The 21466-nt window shown below is 37.5% G+C and overlaps 2 non-coding genes across 2 annotated transcripts; one reads left to right on the forward strand and one right to left on the reverse strand.

Annotated features, from left to right (window-relative positions):
- Positions 1 to 5380: 5380 nt before the first annotated feature.
- Positions 5381 to 5488, reverse strand: LOC112760833 (small nucleolar RNA R71). Its single transcript, XR_003181253.1, has one exon. It is a non-coding gene; the product is annotated as a small nucleolar RNA R71 (small nucleolar RNA).
- A 3938-nt stretch (positions 5489 to 9426) lies between these two features.
- LOC112761862 (small nucleolar RNA R71) lies at positions 9427 to 9534 on the forward strand. Its single transcript, XR_003182234.1, has one exon. It is a non-coding gene; the product is annotated as a small nucleolar RNA R71 (small nucleolar RNA).
- Positions 9535 to 21466: the final 11932 nt, after the last annotated feature.

A 21466-nucleotide genomic window follows, 5' to 3' on the forward strand; every position in this document is an offset into this window, starting at 1 on the left:
TGAAACATTCCACAGGATGGAACAAAGGCAAAATGAACAACAACAATCCATCCAGAGGCTAATCAACATCCAAGCACATCAAGGTGCACACATACATGAGATGCATCGAAGACAAATAGAACAGGCAGAACTACTGGACAAATAAAAGGGCATTCGCAGAAGGAGTTTACCTGAGCGAGACTGGGCATCATATAAACACTCAAGCCAGGCTCGGTTACTTAGTGGGACAGCTACCTATATTGCATCCAGGAATTACAAGGTACGAAGAAATGAGGGATGAATTAGCACGAGAAGAAAGACAAAAGGTGGAAGAGAGTCATGAATCAGTAAGGAAGGCACTTGAGGATTGGAAGCAAGCAAGATTGGCACGGATGCGAGGAAATGCAAGAGGACACAAAGAGAACAAACAAGGAAGAGAGCATGGGCAACCACACGAGTAAAAGGTGGTGGAGTTCCTTCTTTGGTCCATCTTTCTCTATGCTTTAAATAAGGAAGATCTTGTATGAAATAGAACTTGCTTCCATGTTAGTTTGAACTTTTTTTATTTTGTCTTTTAAGTTTTTTGTTGAAGAGGTCCATGCTTGCTAGTCTTTATGTCACTGCATCATCACTAGGCTTACTTGTATGCTTGTTCCTTTAAATCAAATAAAAAGAGAATGAGTGTTTACAAAAGATAGACCAGAGTGGAGTTCATACTATGGAGTAAGTTCATGAGTTTATGGTGTGATCATAAGTTAGCTAAGTTGGTTCAACCACAAGGTGGGAAGACAACTATCTGTCATGAATACTATGCTTTGAACACACCCCATGAGACTAGCTAAATAACAAGATCCTAATAAGAAAAAGGGGAAAAGAAAAATGAAAGTGGAAAAATAAAAGAAAAAGAGTAAGCAATAAGGCTAGGCACCAATGGTTTTAATCTTGAAGCATGTGTCTGTGGTGTTCCTGTGTGAGGGATTTACTTGGATGAATAAGCTCTTAGGGGTGCCTTATCACTTGGTAACTTGGGTTAACTAACTCGTGATTATCAGCTGAAAGTCCACTATCAAGAGTAACCCTCACTATAGAGCATTTAGTAACCCAAAGAGGTGCTGGACACCAATGTCTCAAGAAAGAAAATAAACAAACCATGTGCCTGTGGTGTATATGTATGGGGGAGAGACTTGAGGAAGTAAGTCCTTAGGGGTGCTTCAACACCTAGCACCTTGAACCAACTGGTTCGGGAGTGTTGGCTGAAAGCTTATTGATGAGCGGATAATTTATACGCATTTTGGCATTGTTTTTAGTATGTTTTTAGTAGGATCTAGTTACTTTTAGGGATGTTTTCATTAGTTTTTATGTTAAATTCACATTTTTGGACTTTACTATGAGTTTGTGTGTTTTTCTATGATTTCAGGTATTTTCTGGCTGAAATTGAGGGACTTGAGCAAAAATCAGATTCAGAGGTTGAAGAAGGACTGCTGATGCTGTTGGATTCTGACCTCCCTGCACTCAAAGTGTATTTTCTGGAGCTACAAAACTCAAAATGGCGCGCTTCTAATTGCGTTGGAAAGTAGACATCCAGGGCTTTCCATCAATATATAATAGTCCATACTTTGGCCGAGTTTAGATGACGTAAAAGGGCGTTGAACACCAGTTCTACGCTGCTGTCTGGAGTTAAACGCCAGAAACACGTCACAAACCAGAGTTGAACGCCAGAAATATGTTACAACCTGGCGTTCAACTCCAGAAAGAGCCTCTGCACGTGTAACATTCAAGCTCAGCCCAAGCACACACCAAGTGGGCCCCGGAAGTGGATTTATGCATCAATTACTTACTTCTGTAAACCCTAGTAGCTAGTTTATTATAAATAGAACTTTTTACTATTGTATTAGACATCCTGGATTGTATTTTTGATCTTGTGATCACGTTTGGGGGCTGGCCATTCGGCCATGCCTGGACCTTCATCACTTATGTAATTTTAATGGTAGAGTTTCTACACTCCATAGATTAAGGTGTGGAGCTCTGCTGTTCCTCATGAATTAATACAAAGTACTACTGTTTTTCTATTCAATTCAACTTATTCCGCTTCTAAGATATTCATTCGCACTTCAACATGAATGTGATGAACGTGACAATCATCATCATTCCCTATGAACGCGTGCCTGACAACCACTTCCGTTCTACCTTCGATTGAATGATTATCTCTTGGATCTCTTAATCAGAATCTTCGTGGTATAAGCTAGATTGATGGCGGCATTCATGAGAATCCGAAAAGTCTAAACCTTCTCTGTAGTATTCCGAGTAGGATTCTGTGATTGAATGACTGTGACAAACTTCAAACTCGCGAGTGATGGACGTAGTGATAGACGCAAAAGGAGGGTGAATCCTATTCCAGTATGATCGAAAACCTTAGATGATTAGCCGTGCTGTGACAGAGCATTTGGACCATTTTCACAAGAGGATAGGATGCAGCCATTGACCATGATGATGCCTCCAGATGATTAGCCATGCAGTGACAGCGCATCGGACCATTTTCCAGAGAGGATGAAAAGTAGCCATTGACAATGGTGATGTCCTTACATAAAGCCAACCATAGAAAGGAGTAAGATTGATTGGATGAAGACAGCAGGAAAGCAGAAGTTCAGAGGAATGAACGCATCTCCAAACATTTATCTGAAATTCTCACCAATGATATACATAAGTATTTCTATCTTTATTTTCTATTTATTTATTAGTATTTTCGAAAACTCCATAACCATTTGATATCCGCCTGACTGAGATTTACAAGGTGACCATAGCTTGCTTCAGGCCGACAATCTCCGTGGGATCGACCCTTACTCACATAAGGTTTATTACTTGGACGACCCAGTGCACTTGCTGGTTAGTTGTATCGAAGTTGTGAATGAAAAACGATTTATTAAGACGTGCGTACAGAGTTTTTGGCGCCGTTGCCTGAGATCACAATTTCGTGCACCAAGTTTTTGGCGCCGTTGCCGGGGATTGTTCGAGTTTGAACAACTGACGGTTCATCTTGTTGCTCAGATTAGGTAAATTTCTTTTTGTTTTATTTTCAAAAATTTTTCAAAAACCTTTTAAAAATTTTTCATTTGTTTTCGAAAAAAAAAATAAATAAATCTTTTCAAAAATATATTTTTCTTCAGAATTTTTAAGAATGAATTCTAGAGTTTCATGAAGCATGTGAAGCCTGGCTGGCTGTAAAGCCATGTCTAAATTCTTTTGGACTGAGGCTTCCAAACCATCATCATAGAGGCAAGTTAATTTGATAAGTAATGAGCAGTATATTCTGATGTTACATGCTAAAACTTGGCTGGCTATTAAGCCATGCCTAACCCTCAGATTGGAGCTTTAGACTAAGAGTACAAGATTCATGGAATTCATATTAAAAATTTTGGAATCCTTATTTTTCTTTTTTACATTAATTTTCGAAAAATCCAAAAAAAATCATAAAATCATAAAAATCAAAAAAATATTTCATGTTTCTTGTTTGAGTCTTGAGTCAATTTTTAAGTTTGGTGCCAATTGCATGTTTTAAAGTTTGCATAAAATTTTCGAAAAAATTCATGCATTCATAGTGTTCTTCATGATCTTCAAGTTGTTCTTGGTAAGTCTTCTTGTTTGATCTTGATGTTTTCTTGTTTTGTGTTGTATGGTGTTTTTCATATGCATTCTTGAATTCTTAGTGCCTAAGCATTAAAGATTTCTAAGTTTGGTGTCATGCATATTTTCTTTGCATATAAAAATTTTCAAAAATATGTTCTTGACGTTCATCATGATCTTCATAGTGTTCTTGGTGTTCATCTTGACATTCATAGCATTCTTGCATGCATTCATTGTTTTGATCCAAAATTTTCATGCATTGCATCATTTCATGTTTTTCTCTCTCATCATTAAAAATTCAAAAATCAAAAAAATATCTTTCCTTTTTTCTCTCATAAATTCCGAAAATTAGATTTGACTTTTTCAAAAAATTTTAAAATCTAGTTGTTTTTTTTTATGGGTCAAATCAAATTTTCAATTTAAAAATCTTATCTTTTTCAAAATCTTTTTCAAAAATCAAATCTTTTTCATTTTTCTTATTTATTTTCAAAAATTCTAAAAATATTTTTCAAAAATCTTTTTCTTAATTTTACATCATATTTTCGAAAATAACATCATCAATTAATGTTTTGATTCAAAAATTTCAAGTTTGTTACTTACTTGTTAAGAAAGATTCAAACTTTAAGTTCTAGAATCATATTTTGTGATTTCTTGTGAATCAAGTCATTAATTGTGATTTTAAAAATCAAATCTTTTTCAAAACTAACTTCAATCATATCTTTTCAAAAGTATCTTTTTATCTTATCTTTTTCAAAAATTTGATTTTAAAATATCTTTTCTAACTTCTTATCTTCTTATCTTTTCAAAATTGATTTTCAAAATTTGTTCCAACTAACTAACTAACTTTTTGTTTGTTTCTTATCGTTTTAAAAACTACCTAACTAACTCTCTCTCTCTAATTTTCGAAAATATCTCCCTCTTTTTCAAAAATTCTTTTTAATTAACTAATTGTTTCAAAATTGAATTTTAATTTATTTCGTCTTTTAATTTTCGGAAATCACTAACCATTTTTCAAAAATAATTTTCGAAAATTCTCTTTCTCTCTCATCTCATTCTATTTATTTATTCATCTACTAACACTTAATCTCACCCAAATTCGAACCCCCTCTTCTATCTGTGTTCGAATTTTCTCTTCTTCCCTTCTTTACATTACATTCTTTTCTTCTTCCACTCACACAGGGGAACCTCTATACCTGGGCAAAAAAGATCCCTATTATTATTATTTTTCTATTCCCTTCTTTTTCATATGAGCAGGAGCAAGGACAAGAACATTCTTGTTGAAGCAGATCCAGAACCTGAAAGAACTCTGAAGAGGAAACTAAGAGAAGCTAAATTACAACAATCCAGCAAGCACCTATCAGAAATTTTCGAACAGGAAGAGGAGATGGCAGCCGAAAATAATAATAATGCAAGGAGGATGCTTGGTGACTTTACTGCACCTAATTCCAATTTTCATGGAAGAAGCATCTCCATCCCTACCATTGGAGAAAACAATTTTGAGCTGAAACCTCAATTAGTTTCTCTGATGCAGCAGAACTGCAAGTTTCATGGACTTCCATCTGAAGATCCTTTTCAGTTCTTAACTAAATTCTTACAGATCTGTGATACTGTTAAGACTAATGGAGTAGATCCTGAAGTCTACAGGCTCATGCTTTTCCCTTTTGCTGTGAGAGACAGAGCTAGAATATGGTTGGACTCTCAACCCAAAGATAGCCTGAACTCTTGGGATAAGCTGGTCATGGCTTTCTTAGCCAAGTTTTTTCCTCCTCAAAAGCTGAGCAAGCTTAGAGTGGATGTTCAAACCTTCAGACAGAAAGAAGGTGAATCCCTCTATGAAGCTTGGGAGAGATACAAGCAACTGACCAAAAAGTGTCCTTCTGACATGCTTTCAGAATGGACCATCCTGGATATATTCTATGATGGTTTATCTGAGCTATCAAAGATGTCATTGGATACTTCTGCAGGTGGATCCATTCACCTAAAGAAAACGACTGCAGAAGCTCAAGAACTCATTGACATGGTTGCTAATAACCAGTTCATGTACACTTCTGAGAGGAACCCTGTGAGTAATGGGACGCCTCAGAAGAAGGGAGTTCTTGAAATTGATACTCTGAATGCCATATTGGCTCAGAACAAAATATTGACTCAGCAAGTCAATATGATCTCTCAGAATCTGAATGGAATACAAGCTGTATCCAACAGTACTCAAGAGGCGCCTTCTGAAGAAGAGGCCTATGATCCTGAAAACCCTGCAATAGCAGAGCTGAATTACATAGGTGAACCATATGGAAACACCTATAATCCCTCATGGAGAAATCACCCAAATCTCTCATGGAAGGATCAACAAAAGCCTCAACAAGGCTTTAATAATGGTGGAAGAAACAGGTTTAGCAATAGCAAGCCTTTTCCATCATCCACTCAGCAACAGACAGGGAACTCTGAACAAAATACCTCTAATTTAGCAAACTTAGTCTCTGATCTATCTAAGGCCATTGTAAGTTTCATGAATGAAACAAGGTCCTCCATTAGAAATTTGGAGGCACAAGTGGGCCAGCTGAGTAAAAGAGTCACTGAAATCCCTCCTAGTACTCTCCTAAGCAATACAAAAGAAAATCCAAAAGGAGAGTGCAAGGCCATTGATATAACCATCATGGCCGAATCCAAAGAGGAAGGGGAGGACGTGAATCCCAAGGAAGAAGACCTCCTGGGACGTCCAGTGATCAATAAGGAATTTCCCCCCTGAGGAAACAAAGAAATCTGAGACTCAATTAGAGACCATAGAGATTCCATTAAACCTCCTTATGCCATTCATGAGTATTCCTCTTCTGAAGAGAATGAGGATGTTACTGAGGAGCAAGTTACCAAGTACCTTGGTGCAATCATGAAGCTAAATGCCAAATTATTTGGTATTGAGACTTGGGAAGATGAACCTCCCTTGTTCACCAATGAACTGAGTGATCTGGATCAACTGACATTGCCTCAGAAGAAACAGGATCCTGGAAAGTTCCTAATACCTTGTACCATAGGCACCATGATCTTTGAAAAGGCTCTTTGTGACCTTGGTTCAGGGATAAATCTCATGCCCCTCTCTGTAATAGAGAAACTGGGAATCTTTGGGGTGCAAGCTACTAAAATCTCATTAGAGATGGCAGATAATTCAAGAAAACAGGCTTATGGACAAGTAGAGGACGTGTTAGTAAAGGTTGAAGGCCTTTACATCCCTGCTGATTTCATAGTCCTATATACTGGGAAGGATGAGGATGAATCTATCATCCTTGGAAGACCCTTCCTAGCCACAACAAGAGCTATAATTGATGTTGACAGAGGTGAATTAGTCCTTCAATTGAATGAGGACTCCCTTGAGTTTAAAACTCAAGGACATCCTTCTGTAAACATGGAAAAGAGGCACAGTAAGCTTCTCTCAAAACAGAGTCAACTAGAGCCCCCACAGTCAAACTCTAAGTTTGGTGTTGAACTCCCATATCCAAACGCTAAGTTTGGTGTTGGGGAGTCTCAACAATGCTTTGAACATCTGTGAGGCTCCATGAGAGCCCACTGTCAAGCTATTGACATTAAAGAAGCGCTTGTTGGGAGGCAACCCAATTTTTATTTATCTAATTTTATTTTTATTGTTTTTCATGTTTTATTAGGTTTATGATCGTGTGGAGTCACAAAATAAATATAAAAATTGAAAACGAAATCATAAACAGCAGAAGAAAAATCACACCCAGGAGGAGGATCTCACTGGCGTTTAAACGCTAGTAAGGAGCATCTGTTTCCTTTCGTTCAACGCCAGAACAGAGCATGTTTCTGGCGTTGAACGCCAGAAACAAGCAGCATCCTGGCGTTCAGACGCCAGAAATGCACAGTGAAGAAGAGCTGGCGCTGAACGCCAGAAACAAGCATCTGGCTGGCGTTCAACGCCAGAAATATTTTGTTTTTGATTTTTCTATTTATTTTGTGACTCCCAGGTGTGATTTTTCTTCTGCTGTTTTTGATTCTGTTTTTAATTTTTCTATTTATTTTGTGACTCCACATGATCATGAACCTAATAAAACATGAAAGAACAATAAGAATGAAAATAAAATTAGATAAATAAAAATTGGGTTGCCTCCCAACAAGCGCTTCTTTAATGTCAATAGCTTGACAGTGAGCTCTCATGGAGCCTCACAGATGCTAAGAGCATTGTTGAGACTTCCCAACACCAAACTTAGAGTTTGGGTATGGGAGTTCAACACCAAACTTAGAGTTTGGTTGAGTCCTCCCAACACCAAACTTAGAGTTTGACTGTGGGGGCTTTATTTGACTCTGTACTGAAAGAAGCTTCTCATGCTTTCTCTCCATGGTTACAGAAGGAGATCCTTGAGTTTTAAACACAAGGTTGTCCTCATTCAGTTGAAGGACCAACTCTCCTTTGTCCACATCAATCACAGCTCTTGCTGTGGCTAGGAAAGGTCTTCCAAGGATGATGCATTCATCATCATCCTTTCCAGTGTCTAGGATTATGAAATCAGCAGGGATGTAAAGGCCTTCAACCTTTACTAACATGTCCTCTACTTGTCCATAAGCCTGTTTCATGGATTTGTCTGCCATCTCTAATGAGAAATGGGCAGCCTGTACCTCAAAGATTCTCAATTTCTCCATTAGAGAGAGTGGCATGAGGTTTATTCCTGACCCCAGGTCACATAGAGCCTTCTCAAAGGTCATGGTGCCTATGGTACAAGGTATTAGGAATTTTCCAGGATCCTGTTTCTTTTGAGGTAATGTCAGTTGATCCAGATCACTCAGTTCGTTGATGAGCAAGAGAGGTTCATCTTCCTAAGTCTCATTACCAAATAGTTTGGCAACTTGCTCTTCAGTAACATCCTCATTCTCTTCAGAAGAAGAATACTCATCAGAGCTCATGAAGGGCATAAGGAGGTTTAATAGAATCTCTATGGTCTCTAGATGAGCCTCAGATTCCTTTGGTTCCTTAGAGGGAAACTCCTTGTTGATCACTGGATGTCCCAGGAGGTCTTCCTCACTGGGATTTACGCCCTCTCCCTCCCTTGTGGGTTCGGCCATGATTGATATATCAATGGCCTTGCACTCTCTCTTTGGATTCTCTTCTGTATTGCTTGGGAGAGTACTAGGAGGTGTTTCAGTGATTTTCTTACTCACCTGGCCTACTTGTGCCTCCAAATTTCTTATGGAAGACCTTGTTTCACTCATGAAACTTAGAGTAGCCTTGGACAGATCAGAGACTAAGTTTGATAAATTAGAGGTATTTTGTTCAGAGTTCTCTGTCTGTTGTTGAGAAGATGATGGAAAAGGCTTGCTATTGCTAAACCTGTTTCTTCCACCATTATTAAAGCCTTGTTGAGGCTTTTGTTGATCCTTCCATGAGAGATTTGGATGATTTCTCCATGAGGGATTATAGGTGTTTCCATAAGGTTCACCCATGTAATTCACCTCTGCTATTGCAGGGTTCTCAGGATCATAAGCTTCTTCTTCAGAAGATGCCTCTTGAGTACTGTTGGATGCAGCTTGCATTCCATTCAGACTCTGAGAAATCATATTGACTTGCTGAGTCAATAGTTTATTCTGAGCCAATATGGCATTCAGAGTATCAATTTCAAGAACTCCCTTCTTCTGAGGCGTCCCATTACTCACAGGATTCCTCTCAGAAGTGTACATAAACTGGTTGTTAGCAACCATGTCAATAAGTTCTTGAGCTTCTGCAGTCGTTTTCTTTAGGTGAATGGATCCACCTGCAGAAGTATCCAATGACATCTTAGCTAATTCAGACAGACCATCATAGAATATATCCAGGATGGTCCATTCTGAAAGCATGTCAGAAGGACACTTTTTGGTCAGTTGCTTATATCTCTCGCAAGCTTCATAGAGGGATTCACCTTCTTTCTGTCTGAAAGTTTGAACATCCACTCTAAGCTTACTGAGCTTTTGAGGGGAAAGAACTTGGCTAAGAAAGCCGTGACCAGCTTAACCCAAGAGTTCAGGCTATCCTTGGGTTGAGAGTCCAACCATATTCTAGCTCTGTCTCTTACAGCAAAAGGGAAAAGCATGAGCCTGTAGACTTCAGGATCTACTCCATTAGTTTTAACAGTATCACATATCTGCAAGAATTCAGTTAAGAACTGAAAAGGATCTTCAGATGGAAGTCCATAAAACTTGTAGTTTTGTTGCATCAGAGAAACTAGTTGAGGCTTAAGCTCAAAATTGTTTGCTCCAATGGTAGGGATGAAGATGCTTCTTCCATGTAAATTGGAATTTAGTGCAGTAAAGTCACCAAGCATCTTCCTTGTATTGTTATTATTTTCAGCTGCCATCTCCTCTTCTTGTTCAAAAATTCCTGTAAGGTTGTCTTTGGATTGTTGTATTTTAACTTCTCTTAGTTTTCTTTTCAGAGTCCTTTCAGGTTCAGGATCTGCTTCAACAAGAATGTTCTTGTCCTTGCTCCTGCTCATATGACAAAGAAGGGAATAACAAAGAAAATATGGAATCCTCTATGTCACAGTATAGAGATTCCTTTGTGTGAGTAGAAGAAGAAAAGAATGTAATGTAAAGAAGAGAAGAGGGAAAACTCGAACACAGAGAGGGGGGTGGTGTTCGAATTTTTGGATGGAAGAGAAATGTTAGTAGATGAATAAATAAATAGAAGGAGATGAGAAAGAGAATTTCAAAATTTAATTAAAATAAAAATTAAATTTGAAAGTTAGATTTCGAAAATAAATTTTAAAAAGGAGTTGATGATTTTCGAAAATTAAAGGAAATATATAATTCAAATTAAAATTGAAAACAATTAATTAATTAAAAAGAAATTTTGAAAAAGTGAGAGGGAATTTTCGAAAATAAGAGAGAGGATTAGTTAGGTAGTTTTGAAAAAGATATGATTGAAATTTTAATTTGAAAAAGATTTGAAAAGAAAATTAAAAAGATTTGATTTTGAAAACTAAAGTTGATTACTTGACTAACAAGAAACTAAAAAGATATGATTCTAGAGTTTAAAGATTGAACCTTTCTTACTAGGCAAGTAACAACTTAATATTTTTGAATCAATCACATTAAATGTTAGTAACTAATTCAAAAATCATGAACTAAAATTAAGAAAAAGATTTTTGAAAATTAATTTGAAAAATTTTCGAAAATATTAGAAAGAAATTTTGAAAAAGATTTGATTTTTGAAAAAAAATTTGAAAAGATAAGATTTTTAAATTGAAAATTTGATTTGATTCATAAGAAACAATTAAATTTAAAAACTTTTTGACTAAATCAAATCATATTTTCAAAAATTTTGTGTAAAATAAGGAAAAGATATTTTTTTGATTTTTGAATTTTTAATGAAGAAAGAGAAAAACATGAAAAAGACTCATAACATAAAAATTATGAATCAAAACACACAATGCATGCAAGAACGCTATGAATGTCAAGATGAACACCAAGAACACTTTGAAGATCAAGATGAACATCAAGACTTATTTTTGAAAATTTTTAATGAAAGAAGAACATGCAAGACACCAAACTTAGAAATTTTCAAACTTCAGAAACTAAAAAATTAAAAATGCATATGAAAAACAAGAAAAGACACAAAATAAGAAAATATGAAGATCAAACAAGAAGACTTACCAAGAATAACTTGAAGATCATGAAGAACACTATGAATGCATGAATTTTCGAAAAATGCATAAATTTTTTTAGAAAAAATACAATTGACACCAAACTTAAAAATTGACTCTAGACTCAAACAAGAAACAAAAAATATTTATGATTTTATGATTTTATTAATTTTTTTTTGGATTTTTGTATATTTTTATTTTTATTTTTTTGAAAGATTTTTGAAAACAAATTTTTTTTGAAAATAAAACAAAAAGAAAATTATCTAATCTGAGCAACAAGATGAACCGTCAGTTGTCCAAACTCGAACAATCCCCTGCAACGGCGCCAAAAACTTGGTGTACGAAATTGTGATCTCAGGCAACGGCGCCAAAAACTCAGTACGCACGTCTTAATAAATCGTTTTTCATTCACAACTTCGATACAACTAACCAGCAAGTGCACTGGGTCGTCCAAGTAATAAAACCTTACGTGAGTAAGGGTCGATCCCACGGAGATTGTTGGTATGAAGCAAGCTATGGTCATCTTGTAAATCTCAGTCAGGAGGATATCAAATGGTTATGGAGTTTTCGAATGATAATAATAAATAAACAGAAAATAAAGATAGAAATACTTATGTAAATCATTGGTGAGAATTTCAGATAAGCGTAAAGAAATGCTTTCGTTCCTCTGATCTCTACTTTCCTGCTGTCTTCATCCAATCAATCCTACTCCTTTCCATGGCAAGCTTTATGTAGGGCATCACCGTTGTCAATGGCTACATCCCATCCTCCTGTGAAAATGGTCCAATGCGCTGTCACTGCATGGCTAATCATCTGTCGGTTCTCGATCATACTGGAATAGGATTTACTATCCTTTTGCATCTGTCACTACGCCCAGCACTCGTGAGTTTGAAGTTCGTCACAGCCATCCCTTCCCAGATCCTACTCGGAATACCACAGATAAGGTTTAGACTTTCCGGATCTCAGGAATGGCCATCCATGGGTTCTAACTTATACCACGAAGATTCTAATATCTCGGACTCGGTCCTCTGTATTAGATATCTAAGAGATATTCATTCTAGCTTGTTTGCATGTAGAACGGAAGTGTTTGTCAGGCACGCGTTCATAAGTGAGAATGATGATGAGCATCACATAATCATCACATTCATCATGTTCTTGGGTGCGAATGGATATCTTAGAAGCGGAATAAGTTGAATTGAATAGAAAAACAGTAGTACTTTGCATTAAATCATGAGGAACAGCAGAGCTCCACACCTTAATCTATGGAGTGCAGAAACTCTACCGTTGAAAATACATAAGTGATGAAGGTTTAGGCATGGCCGAATGGCCAGCCCCCAAACGTGATCAATATGATCAAAAGTTGAACTAAAAATCATAAGATGTAAATACAATAGTAAAAATTCCTATTTATACTAAACTAGTTACTAGGGTTTACAGAATTGAGTAAATGATGTAGAAATCCACCTCTGGGGCCCACTTGGTGTGTGCTTGGGCTGAGCTTAAAGTTTACACGTGGAGAGGTCATTCTTGGAGTTGAACGCCAGTTTGTAACGTGTTTCTGGCGTTGAACTCCACTTTGCATTCTGGCGCTGGACGCCAGACTACAGCATGGAACTGGCGTTGAACGCCAGTTTACGTCATCAATCCTTATTCAAAATATGAATTATTATATATTTTTGGAAAGCCCTGGATGTCTACTTTCCAACACAATTGGAAGCGCGCCATTTGGATTTCTGTAGCTCCAGAAAATTAACTTTGAGTGCAGGGAGGTCAGAATCCAACAGCATCAGCAGTCCTTCTTCAACCTCTGAATCTGATTTTTGCTCAGGTCCCTCAATTTCAGCCAGAAAATACCTGAAATCACAGAAAAACACACAAACTCATAGTAAAGTCCAGAAATATGATTTTTAATTAAAAACTAATAAAAATATACTAAAAACTAACTAAATCATACTGAAACATACTAAAAATAATGGCAAAAAGCGTATAAATTATCCACTCATCAAGGTACAAGATGAATCACTAAAAGTAGTTTTTATAATAAACTAGTGACCTAGGGTTGCAAAAAATGAGTAAGTTAGAATATTTAGTGTAAAAATTCACTTCCGGGGCCCACTTGGTGTGTGCTTGGGCTGAGCATTGAAGCTTTCACGTGTAGAGACCTTTCTTGGAGTTAAACACCAGCTTTTGTGCCAGTTTGGGCGTTTAACTCCAGCTTTCATGCCAGTTCTGGCATTTTGACGCCAGAATTTTTAGGCTAACTTGGAACGCCAGTTTGGGCCATCAAATCCCAGGCAAAGTATGGACTATTATATATTGCTGGAAAGCCCAGGGTATCTACTTTCCAACGCAATTGAGAGAGCGCCAATTGGGCTTCTGTAGCTCCAGAAAATCCACTTTGAGTGCAGGGAGGTTAGAATCCAACAGCATCTGCAGTCCTTTTTCAGCCTTTGAATCAGATTTTCGTTCAGGTCCCTCAATTTCAGCTAGAAAATACCTGAAATCACAGAAAAACACACAAACTCATAGTAAAGTCCAGAAATGTGATTTTTGAATAAAAACTAATAAAAACATAATGAAAACTAACTAAAATATACTAAAAACAATGCCAAAAAGCGTATAAATTATCCGCTCATGACAACACCAAACTTAAATTGTTGCTTGTCCCCAAGAAACTGAGAACAAAGTAGGATAAAAAGAATAGAATATACAATGAATTCCAAAAATATCTATGAAGATCAGTCTTAATTAGATGAGCGGGGCTATTAGCTTTTTGCTTCTGAACAGTTTTGGCATCTCACTTTATCCTTTGAAGTTCAGAATGATTGGCATCTATAGGAACTCAGAATTCAGATAGTGTTATTGATTCTCCTAGTTCAGTATGTTGATTCTTGAACACAGCTACTTTATGAGTCTTGGCCGTGACCCTAAGCATTTTGTTTTCCAGTATTACCACCGGATACATAAATGCCACAGACACATAACTGGGTGAACCTTTTTAGATTGTGACTCAGCTTTGCTAGAGTCCCCAATTAGAGGTGTCCAGAGCTCTTAAGCACACTCTTTTTGCTTTGGACCACGACTTTAACTGCTTAGTCTCAAGCTTCTCACTTGACACCTTCACGCCACAAGCACATGGTTAGGGACAACTTGGTTTAGCCGCTTAGTCCAGGATTTTATTCCTGTAGGCCCTCCTATCCACTGATGCTCAATGCCTTGGATCCTTTTATTTTACCCTTGCCTTTTGGTTTAAAGGGCTATTGGCTTTTTTTCCTTGCTTTTTCTTTTTCTTTCTTTTTCTTTTTTTTCTCTTTCTTTTTTTTTTCTGACCTCCTTGGATCCTTCTTTTTTTCGCAAGCTTTGTATTCACTGCTTTTTCTTGCTTCAAGAATCATTTTTATGATTTTTCAGGTTATCAATAACATTTCTCCTTTTCTATTATTCTTTCAAGAGCCAAAAATTTTAACATTCATAAACAAAAAATTAAAAAATATGCACTATTCAAGCATTCATTCAGAAAGACAAAAAGCATTGCCACCACATCAAAATAATTAAACTGTTTTAAAATTCAAAATTCACGTCCTTCTTTTTCTTTTTCAGAAAATATTTTTTATTTTAAGAAATGTGATGGATTCATAGGACATCATAGCATTAAGTCATAGACACTAAGATACCAATGATCATGTAGTAAAGACACAAACATAGATAGAACATCAAGCATAGAAATCGAAAAACAGAAAAATAAGAGCAAGGAAATTAAAGAACGGGTCCACCTTAGTGATGGCGGCTTGTTCTTCCTCTTGAAGATCTTATGACGTACTTTAGCTCCTCTATGTCTCTTCCTTGCCTTTGTTGCTTCTCTCCCATGACTCGGAGATGGAAGCTTTTGCCTTCCCTTTCCTCTTTCTAGAGGTTTCTCCGGCTTTAGGTGTCAGAAATGGTTATGAAAACACAAAAAGCAATGCTTTTTCCACACCAAACTTAGAAGGTTTGCTCGTCCTCGAGCAAAAGAAGAAAGAATGGAGGAGAAGAGGAAGAAAATAGAGGAGATGGAGATGTGTGCGTGGTTAAGAGGTGATGGGAAAGAGTATTTGGGGAAGGGTGTTATGGGAAGGTGTGAAGTATAGAGAGAGATGAGGTAGGTGGGGATCCTGTGGGGTCCACAGATCCTGAGATGTCAAGGATTTCTCATCCCTGCACCATATTGGTGTGTAAATGCCTCTTGCTTGCCAATCCTGGCGTTTAACACCAGCTCTGTGCCCCTTTCTGGCGTTAAACGCCCAGAATGGTGCCAGACTGGGCATTTAACGCCCATCCTGCTACCCTTACTAGCGTTTAAACGCCAGTAAGCTTCTCCTCCAGGGTGTGCTATTTTTAATACTATTTTTCATTCTATTTAGTCTTTTTCAGTTGTTTTTGTGACTTCACATGATCATCAACCTACAGAAAACATAAAATAACAATAGAAAATAAATAGATATAATAAAATTGGGTTGCCTCCCAGCAAGTGCTTCTTTATTGTCTTAGCTGGACCTTGACTTAGCTTTATTCAAGCCTCAGTTTTGAGCATTCCTGCTCAAAATTACTTTCAAGATAATGTTTGATTCTCTGTCCAGTAATAATGAACTTTTTATCAGAGTCAATATCTTAAAGCTCAACATATCCATACGGTGATACACTTGTGATCACATATGGTCCCCTCCACCGGGACTTCAATTTCCCAGGGAATAGTCTGAGCCTAGAGTTAAATAGCAGAACATTCTATCCTGGTTCAAAGACTCTAGATGACAGTTTCTTGTCATGCCACTTTTTTGCTTTCTCCTTATAAATTTTCGCATTTTCAAAAGCATTGAGTCTGAATTCCTCTAGCTCATTCAGCTGGAGCAATCTTTTCTCTCCAGCTAATTTAGCGTCCAGGTTTAGGAATCTGGTTGCCCAGTAGGCCTTATGTTCCAGTTCCACGGGCAGATGATAGGCCTTGCCATACACAAGCTGGTATGGAGAGGTTCCTATAGGAGTCTTGAATGCTGTTCTATATGCCCACAGAGCATCATCCAAGGTTTTTGCCCAATCCTTTCTACGGGATATTAAAGTCCGTTCCAGGATTCTTTTTAGTTCTCTATTAGAGACTTCAGCCTGCCCATTTGTCTGTGGGTGATATGAGTTGCTACTTTGTGGCAAATTCCATATCGGACCATAGCAGAGTATAGCTGTTTATTGCAGAAATGAGTGCCTCCGTCACTGATTAGTACTCTGGGGACGCCAAATCTGCTGAAGATATGTTTCTGGCAGAACTTTAGCACGGTCTTAGTATCATTAGTGGGTGTGGCAATTGCTTCTACCCATTTAGATACGTAGTCTACTACCACGAGAATGTAAGTGTTTGAGTATGATGGTGGGAAAGGACCCATGAAGTCAATACCCCATACATCAAACAACTCAATCTCTAAGATCCCTTGTTGAGGCATGGCATAACCATGAGGCAAGTTGCCAGCTCTTTGGTAACTGTCACAGTTACGCACAAACTCTCGGGCATCTCTATGGAGGGTAGGCCAGTAGAACCCACATTGGAGGGCCTTAGTGGTTGTTCGCTCACCTCCGAAATGTCCTCTATACTGTGATCCATGGCAATGCCATAGGATCTTCTGTGCCTCCTCTCTAGGTATGCATCTGCGGATCATTCCGTCTGCACATCTTTTAAAGAGATATGGTTCATCCCATAAGTAGTACTTTGCATCAGAAATTAGTTTTTTCGTTTGCACCCTGTTGTACTCCTTGGGTATAAACCTCACAGCTTTATAATTTGCAATGTCTGCAAACCATGGTGCTTCCTGAATGGCCAAGAGTTTCTCATCCGGAAAGGTCTCAGAGATTTCAGTAGGAGGGAGAGACGCCGCTGCTACTGGTTGAATCCGGACAGGTGATCAGCTACCTGGTTCTCTGTCCCTTTTCTGTCTCTTATTTCTATATCAAACTCTTGCAGAAGCAACACCCATCTTATGAGCCTGGGTTTTGAATCCTGCATTGTGAGTAGGTATTTAAAAGCAGCATGGTCAGTATACACAATCACTTTTGAACCTACTAAATAGGACCTAAACTTGTCATTGGCATAAACCACTGCAAGTAACTCTTTTTCTGTGGTTGTGTAATTCTTCTGTGCATCATTTAAAACACAGCTAGCATAATAAATGACGTGCAGAAGCTTGTTATGCCTCTGTCCCAACACTGCACCAATGGCATGGTCACTGGCATCACACATTAGTTCGAATAGTAATGTCCAGTCTGGTGCAGAGATGACTGGTGCTGTGACCAGCTTAGCTTTCAGGGTTTCAAACGCTTACAGACACTCTGTGTCAAACACAAATGGTGTGTCAGCAGCTAGCAGATTGCTCAGAGGTTTTGCAATTTTTGAAAAATCCTTTATAAACCTCCTGTAGAATCTTGCATGTCCCAGAAAGCTTCTGATTGCCTTTACATTGGCAGGTGGTGGTAATTTTTCAATTACCTCTACCTTAGCTTGATCCACCTCTATTCCCTTGTTTGAAATTTTATGACCAAGGACAATTCCTTCAGTCACCATAAAGTGACATTTTTTCCAGTTTAAAACTAGGTTGGTCTCTTGGCATCTTTTCAGAACAAGTGCTAAATGGTCAAGACAGGAGCTGAATGAGTCTCCAAATACTGAAAAGTCATCCATGAAGACTTCCAAAAATTTCTCTACCATATCAGAAAAGATAGAGAGCATGCATCTCTAAAAGGTTGCAGGTGCATTGCATAGACCAAAGGGCATCCTTCTGTAGGCAAATACTCCAGAAGGACATGTGAATGCTGTTTTCTCTTGGTCCTGAGGATCTACTACAATTTGGCTGTAACCTGAATAGCCATCCAAAAAGCAGTAGTATTTATGACCTGCTAGTCTCTCTAGCATCTAGTCTATGAATGGTAAAGGAAAATGATCCTTTCTGGTGGCTGTATTGAGCCTTCTGTAGTCAATACACATACACTACCCTGTAACTGTTCTTGTAGGAACCAGTTCATTCTTTTCATTATGAACCACTGTCATGCCTCCCTTCTTGGGGACAATGTGGACAGGGCTAACCCAGGGGCTATCAGAAATAGGATAAATAATCCCAGCCTCTAGTAACTTAATGACCTCTTTCTGCACCACCTCCTTCATGGCTGGATTTAGCCGCCTCTGTGGTTGAACCACTGGCTTAGCGTCATCCTCCAATTGGATCTTGTGCATGCATCTTGCTGGGCTAATACCCTTAACATCACTTATGGACCACCCAAGAACTGTCTTGTGTGTCCTCAGCACCTGAATTAGTGCTTTCTCTTCCTGTGGATTTAAAGCAGAGCTTACGATCACCGAAAAAGTGTCTCCTTCTTCCAGAAATGCATATTTCAGGGATGATGGTAGTGGTTTGAGCTCGGGTTTAGGAGGCTTATCCTCTTCCTGAGGAATTTTTAGAGGTTCTTTTATTTCCTCTGGTTCCTCCAGATCAGGCTGAACATCTTTAAAGATGTCCTCTAGCTCTGATTCGAGACTCTCAGTCATATTGATCTCTTCCACCAAGGAGTCAATAATATCAACGCTCATGCAGTCATTTGATGTGTCTGGATGCTGCATAGCTTTGACAACATTTAACTTGAACTCATCCTCATTGACTCTCAGGGTCACTTCCCCTTTTTGGACATCAATGAGAGTTCGTCCAGTTGCTAGGAAAGGTCTTTCTAGAATGAGAGTTGCACTCTTGTGCTCCTCCATTTCCAGCACTACAAAGTCAGTGGGAAAGACAAATGGCCCAACCTTGACAATCATGTCCTCAATTATGCCTGATGGGTATTTAATGGAGCCATCAGCAAGTTGAAGACATATCGGGGTTGGTTTGACCTCTTCAGTCAAACCAAGCTTTCCGATAGTTGATGCTGGTATTAGGTTGATACTTGCTCCAAGGTCACATAGAGCTGTCTTGGTACAAGTATCCTCTAATGTGCATGGTATCATAAAGCTTCCTGGATCTTTAACGCCAACTTTTCTCCCTTTTCTGGCGTTTGAACGCCAGAAGTGGGCATCCACTGGGCGTTTGACGCCAATCCTTCACCTTTTTCTGGCGTTTGAACGCCAGAATTATTCCTCTCTGGGCTCTTGCTGTCCTCAGAGGGATTTTGGGCAGTGATTTGGTCATCCTCTGTCAGTTGTTCCTTTCTTGGCTTTCTGCTACTTTGAGCTGATTTATTCAATGTCTTCCCGCTCCTTAGTTGAACAGCTTGGCATTCTTCTGTTATCTGTTTAGATAGCTGCTGTCTTGTCTGATTCAATTGTGCTTCCATATTCTTGTTAGAATTTTTAGTGTCTTGGAGCATCTCTTTAAATTTTGCTAATTGTTTTATCATAAGGAGTAATTGTTGATTAAGCTCAATAATCTGTTCTTGAGTATTAGGATCAGTAGTTACTGTCCTAGCCTCTTCTTTTATAAAGAACTCACTGCTTGAGTACAGATGTTGATTTCTAGCAACCGTATCTATGAGTTCTTGAGCCTCTTCAATCGTCTTCCTCATGTGTATAGATCCACCAGTTGAGTGGTCTAGAGACATCTGAGCTTTTTCTGTAAGCCCATAGTAGAAGATGTCTAACTGTACCCACTCTGAAAACATTTCAGAGGGGCATTTCCTTAGCATCCCTCTGTACCTCTCCCAGACATTATAAAAGGATTCATGATCCTCTTGTTTAAAGTCTTGGATGTCCAGCCTTAGCTGTGTTATCCTTTTTGGAGGGTAAAATTGATTCAGAAATTTGTCTGATAACTATCTCCATGTTTTTATGCTTGCTGTGGGTTGGTTATTTAACCACCTCTTAGCTTGATCTTTTATAGCAAATGGAAACAGTAATAATCTGTAGACATCCTGATCCACATCTTTATCACGTACAGTGTCAGCAATTTGTAAGAACTGTGCCAGAAACTCAGTAGGTTCTTCCTGTGAAAGACCGGAATTCTAGCAATTTTGCTGCACCATGATAATGAGTTGAGGATTTAGCACAAAACTGCTTGCTTTGATGGGAGGTATACAGATGTTACTCCCATATGCAGTTGTAATGGGGTTAGCATATGACCCCAGAGTTCTTCTAGACTGTTCATTTCTACTTATGTCCATGATGGAGAAAAGGGAATTGATATGAATTGCAAATAAATTATATTTTTAAATTTTTTTTATTTTAATTAATTAAAAGTAACCGAATAAAATAAAACAAAATAAATGGAAGATAAAATAAAGTTTGGAAAATTAGAAGAAAATGAAATAAAAGCAAATTGAAAACTAAATTAATTAATTAATTAAAAAGATTTTGGAATCAGCAATCAGAAAGATATGATTGAAAATTATTTTGAAAAAGATATGATTAAGAAGATATGATCGCAATTTATTAAAAAAAAGATATGATTGAAAAGATATGATTGAAGGAATTAAAAAGATTTGATTTTTGAAAAAGATTTGAAAAGATCAATTTTCAAAATTAGAATTTTGACTTGACTAAAAAAAGAGATATGATTTTGAAAATCTTTGACTAATTTAGTGCAAAATTTCAAAATTTATGAGTAAAATAAGGAAAAGATATTTTTTTATTTTTGAATTTTAATGAGGAAAGAGAAAAACAACAAAATGACATGAAACTTAGAAATTTTAGATCAAAACAAAGAGAACAAACAAGAAAACTTTGAATGTCAAGATGAACATCAAGAACACTTTGAAGATCAAGATGAACACCGAGAACAAATTTTTGAAAAATTTTTAAGTAAATAAAAGCACAAGGGACACCAAACTTAAAATTTTTAGAAAATAAAACACAAATTTTTGAAAATTTAAAGGAAAACACAAAGAAGACACCAAATTTAGAATTTTTAAAGACCAAGGAAGAACTAAGAACATGCAAATTCGAAAAATTGAAAGAAAATAAAAGCATGAAATTGACACCAAACTTAAAATATGAAACTAAACTCAAATAAAAGACTCAAATTTAGTGACTCTAAACCAACAAAAATAATTTATTCCTAATCTAAGCAACAAAATAAACTGTCAGTTGTCCAAACTCGAACAATCCCCGGCAACGGCGCCAAAAACTTGGTGCACGAAATCACAATCACACTTTTGCAATTCCGCACAACTAACCAGCAAGTGCACTGGGTCGTCCAAGTAATACCTTACGTGAGTAAGGGTCGATCCCACGGAGATTGTCGGCTTGAAGCAAGCTA

This window comes from Arachis hypogaea, chromosome 16 (assembly GCF_003086295.3).
Source record: "Arachis hypogaea cultivar Tifrunner chromosome 16, arahy.Tifrunner.gnm2.J5K5, whole genome shotgun sequence".
Lineage (NCBI taxonomy): Eukaryota > Viridiplantae > Streptophyta > Magnoliopsida > Fabales > Fabaceae > Arachis > Arachis hypogaea.